The 20,041-nt window shown below is 44.4% G+C and overlaps 1 long non-coding RNA gene across 1 annotated transcript in view; it reads left to right on the top strand.

Moving 5' to 3' along the window:
* The window catches only part of LOC107974442 (uncharacterized), a 35,102-nt gene extending 32,667 nt beyond the window's left edge, over positions 1-2,435 (top strand). The window contains exon 3 of the long non-coding RNA XR_001717232.3: positions 1,269-2,435. This is a non-coding gene — a long non-coding RNA (uncharacterized LOC107974442). The remainder of the gene's footprint in view (positions 1-1,268) is intronic.
* The last annotated feature ends 17,606 nt before the right edge of the window (positions 2,436-20,041 follow it).

Raw genomic sequence — 20,041 nt, 5'->3', positions numbered from 1 at the left:
TTAACAGATGAGGACACTGAGGGTATGGGAAGTCTAGAATTTATTTAAAGTTAAACACAAACTGGAGGTGATATGGAAACTCAGGTCTTTCCTTAAAACCCACGCTCTTCCTACTACTACTGACTGCCCCTTACAGAGAGGATAGGATTCACTCATTGAGCACATAGTCCTCAATCACTCATGGTGTGAGCTCCTGTTTACCACACCTTTGGGGTACGCCAGGCATGTTTTATGTTTTTTTACATGTGCTAACTCATGTAATCCTCACATGCCTTATGAAAAGCTCTTCTATTAATATTATTCTCATTTTGGAAATGGAGGCACAGAGAGGTTAAATAACCTACCTAAGGTCACGCAGAATAAACAGTGCAAGGATTCAAATCTAGGCAGCCTGGATCCAGAGCCCACACACTTAACCTTAATACTCATGCTGGACTGGGTGCGGTGGCTCATGCCTGTAATCCCATCACTTTGGGAGGCAGATCACTTGAGGCCAGAGGTTTGAAACCAGCCTGGCCAACATGGAGAAACCCTGTCTCTACCAAAAATTCAAAAATTAGCCAAGTGTGGTGGTGGGCACCTGTAATCCCAGTTACTCAGGAGGCTGAGGCAAAACAATGGCTTGAGCCCCGGAGGCAGAGGCTGCAGCTGCAGTGAGCCGAGATCACACCACTACACTCCAGCCTGGGCAACAGAACGAGACTCCATTTGGAAAAAAAAAAAAACAAAAGCCGAAAACACCAAAGAAACAAAAACTCACACTGTATTCTGCATCCCAGTGGATGTCCCTGTGTGCCAGGCTTCTTCTCCATCCTAATGTTTCCTGTCTAATGTGCCCGCTGGAGAGGCTCTCTGGATGGGAAAGCTGACGCCACTGAAATTTTCTGGGAACAGAAGGCCAGAGGTGGTGGGTGGGAAGCTTTTGTGGCTGTCAGTTCTATGCTAATGACATCTGCTTCTTGGCAGGGGCACCTCTGATCCTAAGGTGAGATTAGTTCAGTCCCTTTCAGCACCTGGTTTTGGGATCTGAGAAGTCTGAATGTTAGGGGTAACAGTGCATGGACCAGGGAGGCAACTCACCCAACTACTCTGCTGTCCAAATAATTTTCTTTTAATTAAAAATTCCTCTTGGGAGGTTATAGGGAGAGCACAAGCAGGTGGTGCTAAGAGTGAGAAAAATCTTCTCTGTCCCTTGGGGAATGACTAAGAGCAATGCCTATTCTACTGAGATTTGCAGTTCAATTTATCTTCCTTAAATGACCACATAGGAAAATAATCACAGCAGCGAAGCGACATTAGAAATGTGAAATGGATAAATAAAGCTTTGGATGAGCGCACCGGCTGCTGAACCCATTTGAAAAATGGAGATCTGAGAAGCACACAGACTGAACTGTGAGAGGCCCTTGGAAGGAAGGTGTAGGAACAAATGTCAAATGTTTATCTGGACTAAAAGATAAACTGATGTGCACAAGCCCTCAGGCCCTTGCAGGTTTCCTTCTTCATGGGCAAGGCTGTGGTTTCCATAGGTCATTTCCCTGCAGTGGTTATAGCTGCTTTTAGCATCAGCCAAGAATCACCGTCTGTTGGAGGTGGAAGGGGGCCTTTGGGGTCACACTGTATAGTCTGACCATCTCACTTTGCAAATGAGGATCTCAAAAGATAAAGTGACATGAGAGATGAAATGACATGGCCTGGTATTCCACGTGCATTTTCTTGGAGGATGTTTATAAAAATCAAACCAGTCATCAGATTGGAATGTAGGCTACGTAGCAGCAGCCACTAACATCAGCAAACTCGACGACGTTCCAGATACTCGTGAGCTTTCTACGTACATGATCTCATGTAGTCTTCACAATGACCTGACGAGATTGGAACTAATATAGCCTGTATTTTCCTAGATGAGGACATCTAGGCCTGGAGAGATTCAGTGGCCTAACCGAGGTCACACTGCTAGGAAATGAGAGAGCCACGTCTCAACCCAGCCCTAGTACCACATCCCATGGAAACCCTGCTCTGCTGCCTTCTAACAAGACAAGAGTAGGAAAATGGTCAAAGGAACCAGATGTCCCTCATGGGAATATTATTCTACAATTCAAAATCATTATAAAATCCATGTACGAATATGGTAAATGTTTATTACTTAGTGTTTAGTGAAAATGCAATAGTCGATGCAAAAATATTCAGAAGAAAAATGAAAGAACACTTAAACACCAACAGTTGCTGACTAGTGTGGAAAGCTCTTTTTTCTTCTGATTTTTCCCTTTTTGAATTTTCTATAATGTGGTATAGGTCTTTTGTAATGAACAAATAAATGTAATCATTTTTCTTTAAACAACTATCACTGTGCTCACAGAATCGATAAGAAAAAGACTAAAATGAATGGTAATATATTTTCCTTTCCTTGGCAATAAAAACTAATAAGTAATTGATTTGCACCAAGAGATAGAAGATCATTTTACAAAGTCCATACACAACACAAGTCCCTTTTCACGTTTCATCAGATGCAACAGAAACTAAAATTCCAAGAATTTAAGTTTTGAAGCTACCCTATTTTTGTGACTTGCGTAGCCTAGTCTATTAATAAAAGGAGATAACCTTGCTATGTTTACCAGCATAGTGACTAATCATTCTTTCCTTCTGTCTGTAGCTGAGTTCCAGCCAACATTAAGACTCATGGACACATTGGGTTGGAAGGTTGCTTACTGTTCACCTTCCACACACTCAGGCACAGAGAGGTGAAATCACTTGCTCAACGTCTTGTGAGTCTAAATATTTAAACGCTGAAAATAAACTCTCAGCTCCTCAAGGGCAAGACCCTTTCTTTATGGTGCCAATCCCAGCACCCAGGGCAGAATGCTTCCTTTACTAGATGAGTTAAAATCTTAGTGAGGGGCCAGGATGAAAAGTCCAGTTCAATACACAGAGGCGATGGAAGAAGTGGCTCACAGTCACTAAGCACTTCATAAGTGCCAAGGACTATGCTGAATACCTTACAGGATTCACTTACAGGGGCTATTCACTAAATAATCCTGTGGTAGTGGTAATATTATTTCTGTGCTGAGAAAAATGTGCCAACCTGAGCCCCTTGCCCAAAGCCATAGAGCTAACTGGTGATGGGGTCAAGATTTTAACCTAAATTTCAGAGCCAGTCTTTTTAGCCGGACTGGGACTCACAGCACCAACTCAAGCCCTTAGGCAGGTTTTCATTCCCAAAGAGTTCAGAAACTTGCCTGAAGGAAGAAGGGGAACTAGACTGAGTGCCAAATGTCTGTAGGCCTGAAACATGACCAACATGTTTGTTGCAATTCAGTAGACCTTAAAATGACCACCTCATAAAAACCAATCCGTGCCTCTTCCACTCTTCTCCATACTCAAGCTTGCCTCCAAGTAAAATAAGTTGTATCAGCCTGTGGTCAACTTGCTCTTAGTTACTTAGGGTGGGCACTCATTTTTAATAGAAATTGTGTTCAAATGTAAACATGCTAACTCAGCATTCATTCAATGTACATATCTCAAGTTTCAGGCCTGTGCAAGGCATGAGGTAAGGATGTGGTAGCAAAGTTCTTTTTTAATATAGCATCTACCTCAAGATTTTTTTTTTTTTTTGAAATGGAGTCTCACTCTGTTGTCTAGGCTGGAATGCAGTGTCACAATCTCAGCCTACTGCAAACTCCACCTCCCAAGTTCAAGTGATTCTCCTGCCTCAGCCTCCCAAGTAGCTGGGATTACAGGCGTCCACCACCACACCCAGCTAATTTTTGTATTTTTAGTAGAGATGGGGTTTCACTATGTTGGTCAGGCTGGTCTTGAACTCCTGACCTCAGGTGATCCACCTGCCTCAGCCTCCCAAAGTGCCGAGATTACAGGCGTGAGCCACCACGCCTGGCTGACCTCAAGAATTTTTAAATCCACCAGCTTTCACTGTGAGCCAGATGGATTCAAAGGAGGCCAACAGGTGATGCCTTTGCTGTTGTTCATTAATAGTGAGGATTGCATGCTCATATGTTTGCCAGAGGAATTATGTAAATATTTATATATTCTAATACCCATCAAGGTGGGCCTCAACTCCCTGCACTGAAAAGGCTGAGTTCTGTTTCCTCTGTTAAAATTAAGTGGTCCTGGCTGAATTCAGGGTACACTGTCTTAACCAGTCAATGTATAGAGCCAGTAAAATTGGCATCGAAGGAAAGAAAGAGAAAGGAACAAGCAGACGTAAGGTAACTGAGAAACACACATTTGGGAAACAAATGGATCAAGAACAGGCTTTGGAGCCAGTCAGGTCTGAGTCAGAATCTTGGCTCCACCAATCCCTGGCTATGTGACCTTGGTATATCCTGTAGTTATTTTCAGACTCCATTTCAAATCACTAAAATGATATACTAATGCCTCACTTGCAAGATTATTCAATTTGTGATAAAATAGATGAAAGGTCTAGCACAGTGCCTGGCATCTTGTAATGCCAATGTGTGGTAATTGTCACTTTTATTTAAAATCACTGGGGATTTCCACTAACACTTGGCATGTCTCAGTTGTAAATTAAGTAGAGGACCTCCCAAAGTGAGGAAACATAATTTCTTAAAGTGAAATCAGCAATCAGCTCAGCAGTATTTATGAAGTGTCTTTTGGTAGATATCACTGGTGTGGACTCGGGGCGGGTGGTTGCAAAGCCGGATGTACTATGGAGCGTATTTTTTTCAACAATGGTGAGAAAATAAAAATGCAAATTAAAATGAAAACAGAACTTAAAAAACTTATTTTCCAAACACTAAGCTAGGCCTCCATGGAAAAAGAAAATGAAATCACCAACTTGGTTTGGCTCCAAAGGCAAACTATAAATGAACACAGGTATCCAATCATCACCAAGGGTTGATCATCTAAGGATGCACTAGAGCAAGGTGTAGTTAATGTAATGCAAGCTGCTGTAACAGACAACCCCCCAAGGTCCAAAAGCCTTAACACAGTAAATGTTCCCTTCTTGTTGCATAAAGTCTAACAAACTGAGCATGGGAGGGATGGAAAGGACCTCTCTGCTCCATGTAGTCACGCAGCTCCCAAAATAAGCAAGTCTCTGCCATCTACAACAAGTGGCTTCCAATGCTGCCCTGGCATTCACATCCAGCCTACAGCTGGGGAAGCAAGACAGAATTGAATGTGGTAAGTTTTCATGGGTCAGGCCTGGAGAGCACACATATTACTTCTGCCTCCACATTTCTTGGCTGAAATTGAATCACACCTAACTGCAAAGGAGGCTGGGAAAACAATCTCTTTGCATTCTTAGGAGGAAATGGGAATCGGTGTTTGGAACAACAATTGATCTGCCATGCAGGGCACTTGCAAACTCCAGGAGCACTCCCCGCAGTGTTTGGGAAACCTAAGACCTGCTCTTCCTTGCCTTCATTCTTAAAACTAATCTCAAGTATCTAGTCCCCAGGTTCATGGTGCTCAGGCATATTTCACACAGCACAGTAATGAAATAGAGGAAAATAAAATATTGGGGGGAAAAGATAACAAGGACTCTAAAAGGGAAAAAAATCAAATAAAATTTACACTAAGAGGGAAAAATAGACATCCACCTTTTCTGCTCACATAAGACTCTGAAGATGAAGGCCGTGTAAAAGAAATTGAGTCGGCATTCATGCCACTGCACTGGCAGATTTTGTCATGTTTTGACAGAGCTAAATTTAAGCCAGACCTTGCTTCTTATGCAAAACAAGAGTGTTTGATTGATTATTTTGGTGTTATGATTCCTGAACGTTGTGACTCGAGCCTACATTGCCAAATAATACCATTCGTAATGATCTTATCTTGTTCTGGGAGATCTTAGTTCTTAGAGTTTATTGACTTCAGAGGTATGGCCTCCTTCATCAGCATCTCTGAACCAAGCACGCACTATTCTCATTGGTCTGTCATTGGGCCACTGCTTCTACTGGGCCCCATGTGACTCAGTCCAAAAGAGGCTGAGGCCCTTGTGTCCTGTCTCACCGTCCACATCCTTCTACCTTCCTGCAAAAACTGCTTTGAGGATTATGTCATCTAAGCTTCCAATTTTTTTCATAACAACCCACAATAAGAAATGCATTTTACATTTTGACCCAGTATGCACACACACATACACACACACACAATTAAAACAAAGGTTTCTCAAACATTCTTTTTGTTAAGAATGATGCATTGGGCCGGGCACCGTGGCTCATGCCTGTAATCCAAGCACTTAGAGAGGCTGAGGTGGGCAGATCACAAGGTCAGGAGTTCGAGACCAGCCTGGCCAAAATGGTGACACCCCATCTCTACTAAAAATACAAAAATTAGCCAATTAGCCGGGCATGGTGGTGCACTCCTATAGTCTCAGCTACTTGGGAGGCTGAGGCAGAAGAATTGCTTGAACCCAGGAGGCAGAGGTTGCGGTGAGCTGAGATCATGCCACTGCACTCCAGCCTGGGGGACAGAGGGAGACTCCATCACAAAAAAAAAAAAAATGCATTGATAATTTCTATTTTGTTCTATTTCCTTCCACTAAAAACAAACAAATGCTCCTTGGGACCCACTAAATTGTTTGATTGTTTGGGCAAACCCCCTTCAGTTGGTTGCCATGGCTGTGGTCTATCACTAGCCTACCTTTTTTTTTTTTTTTTTCCTTTTGAGATGGAGTCTCACTCTGTCACCTAGGCTGGAGTGCAGTGGCACAATCTCAGCTCACTGCAACCTCTGCCTCCTGGGTTCAAGCAATTCTCGTGCCTCAGCCTCCCAAGTAGCTGGGATTACAGGTGCATTCCACCACGCCTTGCTAATTTTTGTATTTTTAGTAGAAACGGGGTTTTACTATATTGGTCAGGCTGGTCTTGAACTCCTGACCTCAGCTGATTCACCCACCTCAGCCTCCCAAAGTGCTGGGATTACAAGTGTGAGCCACCGTGCCCAGCCATGTCACTAGCCTACCTTAATGGAATTATTTCTTCTCTTCTTGAAGCCAGTGAACATCACCTCTGCTCCACTTTACCCATCTTCTCCTAAAACCACACCCTTGGCTTTTCTCTGCTTCACCTTTCAAATTCATAACTCCCATATTTCACCTGGACCTCAGTCTCCTTTTCTCCCAGCTGTCCCCCAACCCTCTTTCTCCACTTTGCCCATACCTCAGGCTTATCAGGAACTTCAGACCTCTACTCTTCCATTGCTTCGCTTATCAGAATCTTCCTGGTTTTGCTTCCTCATTAGTCTACACAGGCCCCATGATTGCAGCCTCCTGATCTGCCCACCAGTTTACCACTTGGCATAAGACATTTTGGTTCTGTCCTCCAGCTAACCAAGCCTGCAGCTTGGCCATCAGCCCAATGGGTCGGCCCAGAAAGTGTACAGATTCGTGTCGGGACCAGGCTTATCATTTAGGGATGACGTCTACCCTGATTCACCACTAGTCATTTATTCCTTAGCCCACTGTAATCTTCATACATCCAATCCCTCTGCACTACCTTATAGACTGTGACAAGTATGCATACTTTTTTAGTCCTTATTTTACCCTCTCTGCAGCCTCTGAAATAACTGACCTCCTTCAAAAACTCCCCCCTCTACTTTGATGCCTACCTTGTCCCTAGCTCTCCTTCTTTCTCTCTCACCACTCTTTTTCAAGCTTCTTCATAAATTCCTCCTCTTTTCTCTACCCCTTAACTGCTGGTGTCCTGGAATTTCTCCTCTTCTCATCATACTCTGCAACATCCCTGGTCAAACCCGTCCACACCCATGATTTCCACTACCACCTCTATGATGATGATTCTCATAAATGTACCCTAAGTCCTCATCGCTTTGTGGGGTTCTTATCTATTGTCTGCTGTACAACCCCCCACATCCTGGATGTCTCATACACCCTTTCAAACTCAAATGCCCCAAACTGAAGTGAATCTTTCTCCCTACTTAATGCTTTCCCATGCTTCCTCATTGCATTTAGAAGAAAATCAATAATTATTGCTATGGTCTTCAAGGCTCTGGGGTTTAAGTGATCTAGCCTCTAGCTCCCTTCTCTGCCTCATCATCTAGATTCCTCATGACTCACTCTGCACAAGCCAAGCTGGCATCCTTGCTATTCTTCCAGTAAGTCAAGGATGCTTTTTTCACAGCACTTTGGCCTGGTTGTTCTCTCTGCCTGTAATGCTATTGCCCCAGATCAGACAGCCACAAACCTCTCTCCTTCACTTCACTTAGGTTTCTGCAGACATGTCAGCTGCTCACAGAAGCTTCTCTGATCAGCCTATCTAAAATACTACCCCCATCACTGTCACTCTCCATCCCCTTACCCTGCTTTATTTCTCTTCAAAGCAATTATCACCACCTTCCATGAATGTGTTCATTGTCTGTTTACCATTCCTGGAATATGTTTCTTTATTTAGCTGAATCCTTGGCACCTAGAACAGTTCTTGAAACAGAGTGAGGGCTCAATAAATAATTGAATGAATAAATAATTTATCTCCTCCCCCTCTCCTACCTCAGCCTCAAACTCTGCTTTCTCCAGGGTCCTAGGTAAAAGATACATGATTCTCCCAGTCATGGCTCAAGCCAGAAGCCTGGCCTTTGGTCTCGTCTCCTCCCTCTCCTCTCCCCACACATCCCATCTGTCACACTCCCAGTGACTCTTTCTAAATCTCTCTCCCATTGCATTTGATTCACCATCCTCACTGCCATGGCCTTAGTTCAGTGTCATGGATCCCCCTGAATTTTGATGAAAGCTATGTATTCACTTTTTAGGAAAACACACACAAATACATTTTCACGCAAGAATTTCTAGATTCTCCAAAGCCCAATGAGACCCTGTGATGGTTAATATTGAGTGTCAACTTGATTGGATTGAAGGATGCAAAGTATTGTTTCCGGGTGTGTTTGTGAAAGTGTTGCCAAAGGAAATTAACATTTGAGTCAGTGGACTGGGAGAGGCAGACCAACCCTCAATCTGGGTGGGCACCATCTAATCAGCTGCCAGCACAGCTAAGATAAAAGCAGACAGAGGAATGTGGAAGGACTAGACTGGCCTAATGTGGAAGGAGTAGATTGGTCTGAGTCTTTCGGCCTTCCTCTTTCTCCCATGCTGGATGCTTCCTTCCCTAGAACATCAGACTCCAAGTTCTTGAGCTTTTGGACTCTTGGACTTAACAACAGTTAAGTCCACAGACTGAAGGCTGCACAGTAGACTTCGCTACTTTTGGGGTTTGGGGACTGACTTCCTTGCTTCTCAACTTGCAGACAGCTTATTGTGGGACTTCACCCGTGATCATGTGAGTCAATACTCCTTAATAAACTCCCTTCATATATACATCTATCCTATTGGTTATGTCCCTCTAGAGAACCCTGACTAATACAGACCCCCTTCTCTGGGTGCTTCTTTGTCCAAGGATAAAAATCTCTGGCTCAAGCTTCATTATGTCTCACCTGGATACCTATAACAGGTATCCCTGCCACTCACCCTACCCCTCTTTTGATCTGTTCTCCACAGGAGCTGTCCAAGTAATATTTTAACAGAGCAGGTTTGTTCATGGTCTTTCGCATGTCCTCTGTAACACCTGTCAGTGGTTCTCCATCACCTTAAGAATAAATGCCTGAATCATCTATGTGGTAACACAGTGCTGCTATCCCCCAGCCTCAGCCCCTTTGCACTCGTATCCACACTTGGCTGAAATCATTCTGAAAGGCCACTCTTTCAGATCTCTGTGCCTTTGAACATGGTGGTCCTTTACCCTTTCTGAGTCCTCACCTACCATCTGCTTGGCTACCTGCCACTCATCTTCCCCCAAACAGCTCAAGGGTTATCATGAAAGTACTCCCTGATCTCCTGGGGCTTAGGGGCCTCTCCTCAGATCACATCGTATTGTGATCATCATCTTGTCAGTTCCTTTGCCAGGAGGTGCATCATTGAGGCTGTCTTGTTAATATCTGTGGCACATAGTAGGTGCTCAGTAAAGGTATGTTGAATGACTGAATGGAATATTCAGGTGAAAGGACAGAGAGGTGATAGCAGCACATCTTGGATTCCTATAAATGGGGCAGTTGTAGCCAACAAGGCTTCCAAAATAGGAAAATCCATATTTACAGGGGAGATAAACTGGACAGTTCTTCCATTTACAAAAAGGATTCACCACAAGGGACCTCTAAATAGCAGGTGCTTTAACTGTTCTGTGTAAGTGTTTGTTTACTGATCATTAATCATTTCACAAAGAGGCCAACGGCTAAAGTGTGGCCAATCAGAGCCTTTAGAACAGAATCACGAGGCTTCTGAAGCTACCCTGCAAGTTAACAGGAAGAAGCATTTGATGTTAAACTATTCAATTAACACATAATTTTTCAGGAACAAGCCAGAGAGAAAAAGAGGGAGGGAAGACAGAAGAGAAAGAAAAGGAGAACAGAAGCAAGTTTTGAGAAGTTCAGCTACATGAGCCAGGACCTGCCTTTAAGCACGGACATCTCCACTCTTTAGCGAGAGAGCAGGGGTCCACATGATTAGAGACTTGTAATTAGGCCCTTACAGTGCTCGGTGAAGGCAAAGCTCTTGATTGATAGAGAAGACAGGGATACAAAAAGATCTCGTTTTGGCCATCATTATGCAATAACAACTTGGATGGATTCACTCTGGCACAAACGAAACTTTAGTTAATTCATCTCTTCACCAAGTATCAATTTATCACCTGGGACACTTCAGGCCCTATGCTAGGCACCAGAGATGAAATGCTGACCAAAGCCAGGGCAATCTCTTGCTTGCAAGAATCTTGTCTTTTAGAGGCAGGAAGCAAGCAATCAATCATCACAAAAACAATTGCTGTGGAGAAAGTGGTGGTAATGGAGTAAGAAGATGCTGCGACAGTGTGGGTGGGGACACCAGAAGCTGCTGTAGAAAGGGAAGGCAGGCGAGGCCTCTCTGAAAGAGTATCATCTGAGCTAAGCCTCATGGTTGAGACTAAGCCAGGTGCAGAAAGACCTGGAAAAGGGACCATTAACATCTAAAGCACTTTGGAGGAAAAGATCTAAGCATATTCTAGAAACAAAAAGGAAGCCACGGTGCCTGGAGTTCAATGGAGAGGCAAGGGTTGAATGAGGTTCGGGGCCAGACTTTGAAGGGCTTTATAAAACCTATAAGGACAGGGGAACTATTCTAAATGCAAGGGGAGGCCGCTGAAGGAATTTCGTCAGGAGATGATAAGATAGATTTACGCATGAGTAATTATTCTGGTGGCTGTGTGGAGAACAGGGTACAGGGGAAGAAAAAAGGAACCAGAGCATCAGTTAGGTGGCTATTGCACAAGTCCAAGCAGCAGAGCATGGTAACTTTGACCAGGATGGCAGCAGTGAGGGCATAGAGGTGGACAGATTCTAGACCTAGAACTAACGTGGGGTGCAGAACTGTTGTGAATGGTGACACGAGAGCTCTCCCTAAGGTCCTGGCAGACATTCTGAGACTGTTACCCATGCACCATGGCTATCAGAGTGGAGCTCTCTGTGGAGGAGATCTGCTAGGCCTCAAAGTTTGGCAGAACTATGCTTGGGTCATTTTGTGGTCATCACAGGCCCAAAATTTTGGGGTGATAATTCTTGTAAACCAATCACTTGGGAAACCCAGAAGAAATCCATTCTGTATGTTCTAAAAGTTCCTGGTCTCAGGGCTGGCTCCACTGCATCCTCCCTCCTGCCCTTGGCCATGGGCACTCCCTTGGGATCCCCTGTTTCAGGAATGGCATCGCTGGCCCAGCCAGAAAAGACAAATCATCTTTGACAATTCAGCTACAAACTGACCAAAGTCAGGTTGGTTGTTCACAATTACGATCTATTTGGTAGCTAATGGGATCTTCCAACTGTTAGAGGAAGGGAAGGACTACAGGTCTGCTCCTAGCAACCTCATAATCAAAGCAAGCCTCAGACCAGATTTTGCCTCACACAGAGACATTTACTAGCAAACGAGTACAAAAGGGTCACACAAGCAGATCTGTGAGCTCAGTGGAATCCCAGCTCCCTATCACATGGGCACGCAAATGCACCTCACACAAAAGGTTCACCTTGCAGGCAATGGGACCATATTCCGCAGCAGGATTCAGTTAATCTAGGCCAATATTCTCCACTGGAACAGATTCTGTCCCCCCGGATTTTGCCCTCCAGGCAATCTCTGGTGCTATTTTTGTTTTCACAACCCAGGGAAGTGCTACTCCTATCTAGTGAGTAGAGGCCAGGGATGCTGCTAAAGGTCCTATGGTGCATTTGGTCTGTCCCCAGGGACTATATGCTCTTCTTCCTAAACAGGTATAGAATCAATCTCTCTCCTCTTCTCCCTTCTACTCTCCTAGTCTGGGGCTTCAGCACTTGAGACAAAGCCTTCTTCCCACCAGCCTTCCAGCCCTCTGGAATTCTCCAATCTCCAACCCCGCCATCAGACTCATCTTCCCAAACCAGGAGTGGTGCAGAATTTTTCTAAATTCTCCAGTGGCTTCTCAATGCACACAAAATGTAAATCTCTGCTTCCTCTCCCATCTCTTCCCCTCGGGCATTTTGTTTCAGCCTCTTGCAGTTGTGTTAATACACCAGGTGCTCCTAAAGCTCTGTGGCTTTGCACCTGCTGTTCCTCCTGCCCGTGTCTCATACTCTCTCCTTGGTCTCCCGCTCTTGAGCCTCAATTCAAATACTGCCTCACCCTTTGGCTCCACTGGATTGGCTTTGGAGCTCCTGATCAACCTTGCTCTGCTCTGGACACATCTCCATTGAAGCAGATGTCACAGGTGTCTTTTTGTATTGCAACCATTTATTTGCATGTCTGCCTCCCTCCTGGACTCTAATGCTTTTACAATGGGGTTTGTGTCTAGCTCACTGAGCCCAGCCTGCTCTGCTACACAGCAAGCAGCAGCTAAACATTTGTTCAATGAATGGTCACTTTCAGTGCCCTGGGTTGCCTATTTTTGACTTGTTTGTTTTGTTTAGTTTTTTTTTTTTTAACAGATTTTAAATACTTAGAATTTTCAGAGGATATGAAGTGATACAAAGGAGATAGTTATGGCTGTGGTTTTCCAATCTCAGTGTGCCTAAGAATCATCTTGGGGACTTATTTCAAATACAGATCCCCAGGTAATTTTGAAGAAAATTAATTCATTTTTAAAAACTGAGATAAATTTCACATGTCATAAAATTCACCTTTTTAAGTGTACAATCCAGTGGTTTTAGTATATTCACAAAATTATGCAACCATCACTACTATCTAATTCCAGGACATTTTTATCACTCCAAGAAGAAACTCACATTCATTAACAGTCACTTCCCATTGCTCCTTCCCCTCAGTCCTTGGAAACTACTAAACTGCTTTCTGGTCTCTATGCATTTGTCTATTCTGAATATTTCCTAGTAATGGAATCATATAATATATGGTCTTTTGTGACTTGCTTCTTTCATTGAGCATAATGTTTTCAAGGTTCATCCATGCTGTACCATGGATCAGTACATCATTCTTTTTTATGACTGCATAATACTCCATTGTATGGATCTATACTGCATTTTGTTTATCCATTCATCAGGTGACAGACATTTAGATTGTTTCCACTTTTTGGATATTACAAATAATGCTGATACGAACATTTTGAGTGAGTTTTTGTGTGGACTTGTGTTTCCAGTTCAATGGTATATAGCCAAGAGAGTGGAAATTGCTAGGTTATTTGCTAACTCTATGCTTAACTTTTTGAGGAGCTGCTCAAACTGTCTTCTGCAGCAGCCGAAACATTTTGCATTCCCACCAACAATGTATGAGGGTTTCAACTTCCTTGCATCCTCATTAACACTTGTTATTGTCCATCTCTTTCATTATAGCTACCCTAGTAGGTGGGAAGGGAATATCCCTCCGTGATTTTGATATGCATTTTCCTAATGACTAGTTGTGTTGAGCATCTTTTCATGTGCTTATTGTCCATTTGTATATGTTCTTTGGAGAAATGTTTATTCAAGTGCTTTGTCCATTTTTTTTATTGGGTTGTGTGTTTTTTGTTGTTACTGAGTTTTAGGTGCTCTTTACATGTTCTGGATGTTAATCTCATACCAGATATATTATTTGCAAATATTTTATCTCATTCTGTGAGTTATCTTTTAACTCTCTTGTTAGTGTCTTTCGATGGACGTGAGCTTTTAATTTTGATGAAGTCCAATTTATCTATTTCTCTTTTGTTTCTTGAGCACTTCATATTATATCTAAGAAACCATTGCCTAATTCAAAGACATGAAGATTTATGTCTGTGTTTTTTCCTAAGAGTTTTATAGTTTTAGCTCTTACATTTAGGTTACTGATCCATTTTGAGTTAATTTTTCTATATGGTGTGAGGTGGGGGGGTCCAACTTCATTCTTTTGCATGTGAACAACCTATTATTCTAGCACCACTTGTTGAAAAGAATGATCACTTTAGATAGTCCTGACTCCCTTGTAGAAAATCAATTCACTGTAAATATCAAGGCTGATTTCTGGACTCTCACTTCTATTCTACTTATCTATATGTCTATCCTTATGCCAGTATGACACACTCAGGTGCCAAGGAACCACTCTTAGGAAAAAAAAAACCCTGTCCTATATTATAATTGCTGTAAAAAGGAGCTAACCCAGACCAATGGTTCCCAACCAGACTGAACATCAGAATTATCACAGGGTCTTGAAAAAAACCCTGACCCCCTAGATCTCCTTCTCCCCAGCTCCCCCCTCCCCTCGGGGTTTGATTCGGTAGAATGGTAACAAGGCTCAGGACTTACTGTTTTTAAAGAACCCTCTGGTGACCATCCAGAATTGGCAATTACTGGTCCAAGTGATCATATAAAGTCTTCTCCAACATAAGAGACCTATCATGTTGGGAAAAGAGAAAATATAAGGTGGAAGTTTGATCCAAAAACATCTTAAATGAGCATTCTATGAGCATTTGGTTGACAGAAGGCCATCTCTTTGATGAAAAAATGTGAAGATGATCTGTGAAAAACAATAAAAGTAGAAGGACCAGTGTAGCTCCAAGATGTCTAGATTGGGGAGGAGATAAACCACATTTCAGTGTTCATCTGTGGGACCCACCCCAAGGCCGGCACAGCACCCTCCACACTGCTCCCATAAACCCTGTGCTCTGTTGGTGGCGTGTCTGTCTCCCTACTGGATTCTGAGTCTTTTTTAGCAGACATGGGATCTTTTCCTCTTTGGATCCTCAATCCCCATCACTGTGCCTGGCCCATCACAGGTGTTCAACAAAATGTCAAATTAAATGAAACATTTTCTATGTTTAGTCAAATGCATAGCAAATGCATAGGTCAAATAGCAGGCTTTATGTAAAAATGCTAGGTATGTGGTGCTTTAAAAACAGAAGTGGAAGGGAATTAAGCAATGGAATTTAGAAGATCATTTTTTTAAATGTGATTATTTTTGAACCATGGTTAGCATCTCTGTCCCCACCCACCTGCCTACCAACTGTATTCCTCAGGGTCCCAGCAGGAAACAGATGGCTCACCAGCATTGAATGAAGAAACTGTTTGCAGAGGAGTGGGCAGAAATAAGAGGACACCAAGGAGTGAAGCCCCTGGGACTAGCAACAGTGAGGTGTCCTAGCCTTCCTTAGGCCTGAAGGGACAAAGGGACAGAGCAGGGTGACCAGAACCTACCAAGATTTGGAACCTTACAAAATGGCTTCCCAGAAGACGATAGCCATAGCCAGAAAATAAGCAGAAAATTCCTCTGGAAGGACAAGCGGAGAATAACCAGCACACCCACCCATAAAGGACAGGAAGATATGGACAGATTCAACAAAGAAAGTAGGGTGCTGAGGTACAGCAAATCAGTTACACTTCTTAGTCTGTGGTTTGTCTGACTTTCTGGGGATGTTGTGCTTTCATTAATTCATTCATCAAACACTTATTGAGTTTTTTCATGCTTTGCACACTGTTTTGGGCACTAGAGCTACAAGGATAAATAAGACACCTTTTCTGCCTTTAGGAAGTTCACACTGGGGAGTGGTGAACATGGACAGGCAGGTCATTACAATAAAACACAAACCACAATGATGGGTGTGTCTGTTTCCTAGGGCTGCTGTCACAGAGTACCACATGCTGGTGGCTTCACAATAGAAGTGTATTGTCTCCCATTTCTAGAGGCCAGAGCTTCCTTTTAAGAGCTGCCAGGGAAGGCTCTGTTCCAGGCCCCCCACAACTTCTGGAGGTTTGTGGGTCATCTCTGGTGTTCCTTGGCTTGTGGAAGCATTATCCCTTCTCTGGCTTTATCTTCCCATGGTGCTTTTGTAGGTCTGTGTGGGTCTGTGTCCTAATTTCTCCTTTTTATGAGAACACTAGTCATATTGGATTAGGGCCCACTCTACTCCAATAGGACCCCATCTTAACTAATTGCATCTGCAATGATTCTATTTCCAAATAAGGTCAGTCTGAGGTTCTGGGGTTAGGACTTCAATACACTAATTTTGGAAACAGAATTCAACCCATAACATAGGGGATAGGCTCAGGGCATTATAGGAGCATTTACAAGATGGTCAGGGAGGAGTGATGAAGAGGGTACAACTTACCTGGTGTTAAGGATGAATAAGGTTCCACCAAGTGAAGAGATGAGTGGGCAGGGAGGAGGAGGACGAGCCACTTTGCGCTGAGGGGAAAACCAGAGCCAGCACCGGTGATTTGGCACTGCAGGTGCAGAAAGCACAAGGCTGCGGAGAAGGAGCAGCAGCTCTGGCCCCAGAAGACCTCCCACGATCTGCATAGAGTCCAGACTTAAGGAGGTGGTAGAGGGACGATGAAAAGGTTTGAAGCAGGGACTTGGCAAGACCAGTTTCATTGTTCAGAGGGGTCACTCCAGCAGCTAGGAAGAAGATGGTAAGGCCTGCAAACAAGGCAAACATCCAGGCAGCTGTGGATGGAGGTAAGATAACAGGGAGAGAGGGAGACCTTTAGGAGATACTTAGGAGAGAGATTTGGGAGGACATGGCAATTGAGTGGATGCGTGTAGCGAGCGGGGAGTGCGGTAGCAGCACCCCCACCCCTGCAGGGGGCCACAGTGCCGTTTAGCAAGGTGGGGAGAGTGGGCAGTTTAACAGGAAAATGACTGTGCTCCCACTGCCATTTTGGGAGTGCTGGCTTTGTGTTGCCTATGGGAGAAGCTAGGGCAAAGAGTTCCATTGGAGACAGGGATTTGAGAGTAATTTGCATGTCCCACGAGAGAGGATGAGCTTCTCCAGGGAGTGTGTGTGGCAGCACAAGAGGAACAGTGAGTTAGAAGAGAATCCTGGGGAACACCAACAGGCACGCAGCAGGCGCGGGCCGGGAAGACGGGCCCCTGCAGACAGGCAGTGCAGAATCGAGAACATAGCATATGGAAGTTCAGGGCTCAGGAAGCTTCAAAGAAGTAAAACCATGTTTTCAAATGCCACAGAAAGTCTTAGTCAGGAAAGGATTGAAACGAGTCTATTCAATTTGTTATCAGGGAAGTTGGTGGTCACCTCAGTGACAGCAGTTTTAGGAGTATGGTGGGTGGGAACAGAAGCCAGATTCCAGAGAGCTGAAGGGCGAACGGACGTGTAGGCAGCAGGAAGTTTGGAAGAGAATGGGAGGAGGGAAGCTGAGCAACAGCGAAAGGGAGATACGGGGCACAAAACTCAAGTATAGTCAAGGGAGATGAAAGCAATTTTAAAAAATGACTATCAAAGTCTGTAGTAGACATCAAAGGATAGAGCAAAGGACACGAAAGAAAGAGGAACACACCTCAGAGACTGAAGGTGAGGATGGGGTGGGTGCAGAGGTGTTTGTAGGAAGGAGGTAGAAAGTTGAGGGACATTGGGCCTGATGGCCTTGATGTTGGAGACAGGTTTATGTGCTAAGTATGAGACAGAAGGTTGAGTAGGAGCTTTGGGGAGAGTGCTAGAATGCTTGGAATGGTCACCTAGGGGCAGAGGAGAGGAAGCTCTTCCAGGACAGCTGGGGAGATGGGCAGCCCTGAGGCCCAGCAGAGGTCAGGGGCCATGAACTTGTAGTGGCCTGGCCTATGCAGTAGAGTCCATTTCCCCGGGAGTACTCAGTCTCAGAGACGGAGCAAGACAAAGGTTGACAGGTTGGAATTTTGCTTTGTGAGTGTCTGGTGAGACTGGATGAGCCACTGAGTCCAGAATGAAGAGAGACAGGGCAGGCGGAGCCTGATGAATGGGGAGAAGAGGGAGAGGTCACTGAATATGAGCACCGAGAGAGCATGAAGGATGCATGGATGTCATAGAAAAGCAACACACTTGTCCTGCTTTCGATTTTGCTGTGTGTGAGATACAAGTAAACAGCCAATTTTCACACTAAAGAGTCTATGTAACTTTGCAAATAGCTTGTACAAAAGCATTAAAGCTGAGTTAAAAGGGCAAGTATGCATTTCAGCTACACTGGTCCCACAGTGACATCACTAGTTATGATTGTAGGGGTGGTAACTGTTTAGAAAATAAAGGGAGGGGCCATTCAATATTTCTTATCTTTATCCAAATCTGAAGTATTTCAGCCCTATTGCAAGACAGTACCCTGTAACAGATAGCTGCCTCTCTCCAAGAATAATAAAGCCCCGCTTTGCAGGGAGAGGCTGTGGATGAAGAGCAGTAGGCGGAGGGCTCCAAGGAGTTTCCAGCTGTATTTTCTGAGCTTGCTAAGCATTTAATCAATGGCAAGGAACATCTCAGTTGTCCAGATACAGTCATCCCACGCGAGGTGCACGGAGACCAGTGTTCTGATATGCAAAGAGAGCCTGGGACTCTCATCAAATCACCAAACAGGATGCTGGCCATGCAGCAAACAGGCCTGCAAGCTGTTGGCAGCTGAATGTCGGGCTGCCAGAGCCAGGCCCAGCCACATGATGGGCATGGCCCCAAAGGCTTGGTGGCAATCTGTATTCCAATGCATGCCCTCCACCACACTGCTGACCCTCCGCCAAGCGGGGCCCATGCTCAGGATCTAGAGACGCTGTTGTTGCAATGCATACAGGCCTCTTTGTTCAAAAATACTGTATGCATGAGAGAAAGCAGCTTCCTTTGGTTCTTTCCCCATGGCCTGGAAAGAAAGGCTTCACATTCAAGCTGCCCAGCTGACCAGCATTGGGCAAAGGGGCGGGAGGGGAACTTGCTGAAAGCTAGCTGGTTGTAGTACATCTAAAAATGGAGCTTGAAGGGGTTTGGCTGGGACTGTGGCAACCTCACTCAGGTGTCATCCAGGCCTGTGTTGGGCTGGCAGGGGGCCCTTGGCAGCCCTTGCTAATTAAATGTATTGAGAAAGTGGCTTTGACAGGGAAGGCTCTGTCAACACTGCCACTTTGGTGCAATCTTTTCAAATGACAAGGAGCCTCTTCCTTTATGTGCAGAAAGAGCTGAAGAGCAGGATAGATTCAAAATGAGGTGCACGAGCAGTTGAGTAATTACCATTTTCTTCTGTGGCTGCTCCACCTGCCCTGAAGTGATATTCTATCAGCTGAAGGACACTCTACTGTCCAATTCAGGGGCATGCTCTCTCTGCCTCCAACTTTACCACCTGAAAACCTGGAAGTCACATGAGTAAGAGGGACCCAGTGGCGAAGATGTCCTCAGATCATTCTTCACTTGAGAAAAATACCTAGATGGTCACTTCGCAGGCCTCAAGCAGTGCTGACAAATGGGCTCCACTTAAACCAAGGGGAGAACAGTTTCCATTCGCAATGGAGTGCCATTACCCTTTACTAAAACAAAACTTTTTTTTATCCTAAAGAAATTATTTCCTTATTTGTTGACTCCAGAAAGCTATTGGGTAGTTCCAAATGTTGGCTGCACAGCTAAGCTCCTGTTGGGTGATTTGCAGTTTCCCAGCAAGGTCAAAAGGAATTCCCTGGGTTCCTGGAAATAGGTACCCGTGGTACCCACAAGCTAGGGCGAAGCTAGAATGATGGAGAGAGATGGCAGGGACAAGCTTGATGGGTCTTGGGGGCATATGCTTTCCCCAGGCCTGGACCTGCATCAGTGCTGGCTCCCATGAGTTTCCTCCAAGTGGAAAAGAAGTCTTGTGATCAGCCTCGAGTGTGATT

Source organism: Pan troglodytes, chromosome 3, assembly GCF_028858775.2.
Source record: "Pan troglodytes isolate AG18354 chromosome 3, NHGRI_mPanTro3-v2.0_pri, whole genome shotgun sequence".
NCBI classification, from domain to species: domain Eukaryota; kingdom Metazoa; phylum Chordata; class Mammalia; order Primates; family Hominidae; genus Pan; species Pan troglodytes.
The sequence above is the reverse complement of the archived record's forward strand: the minus strand, read 5'-3'. Positions and strand labels throughout refer to the sequence as shown.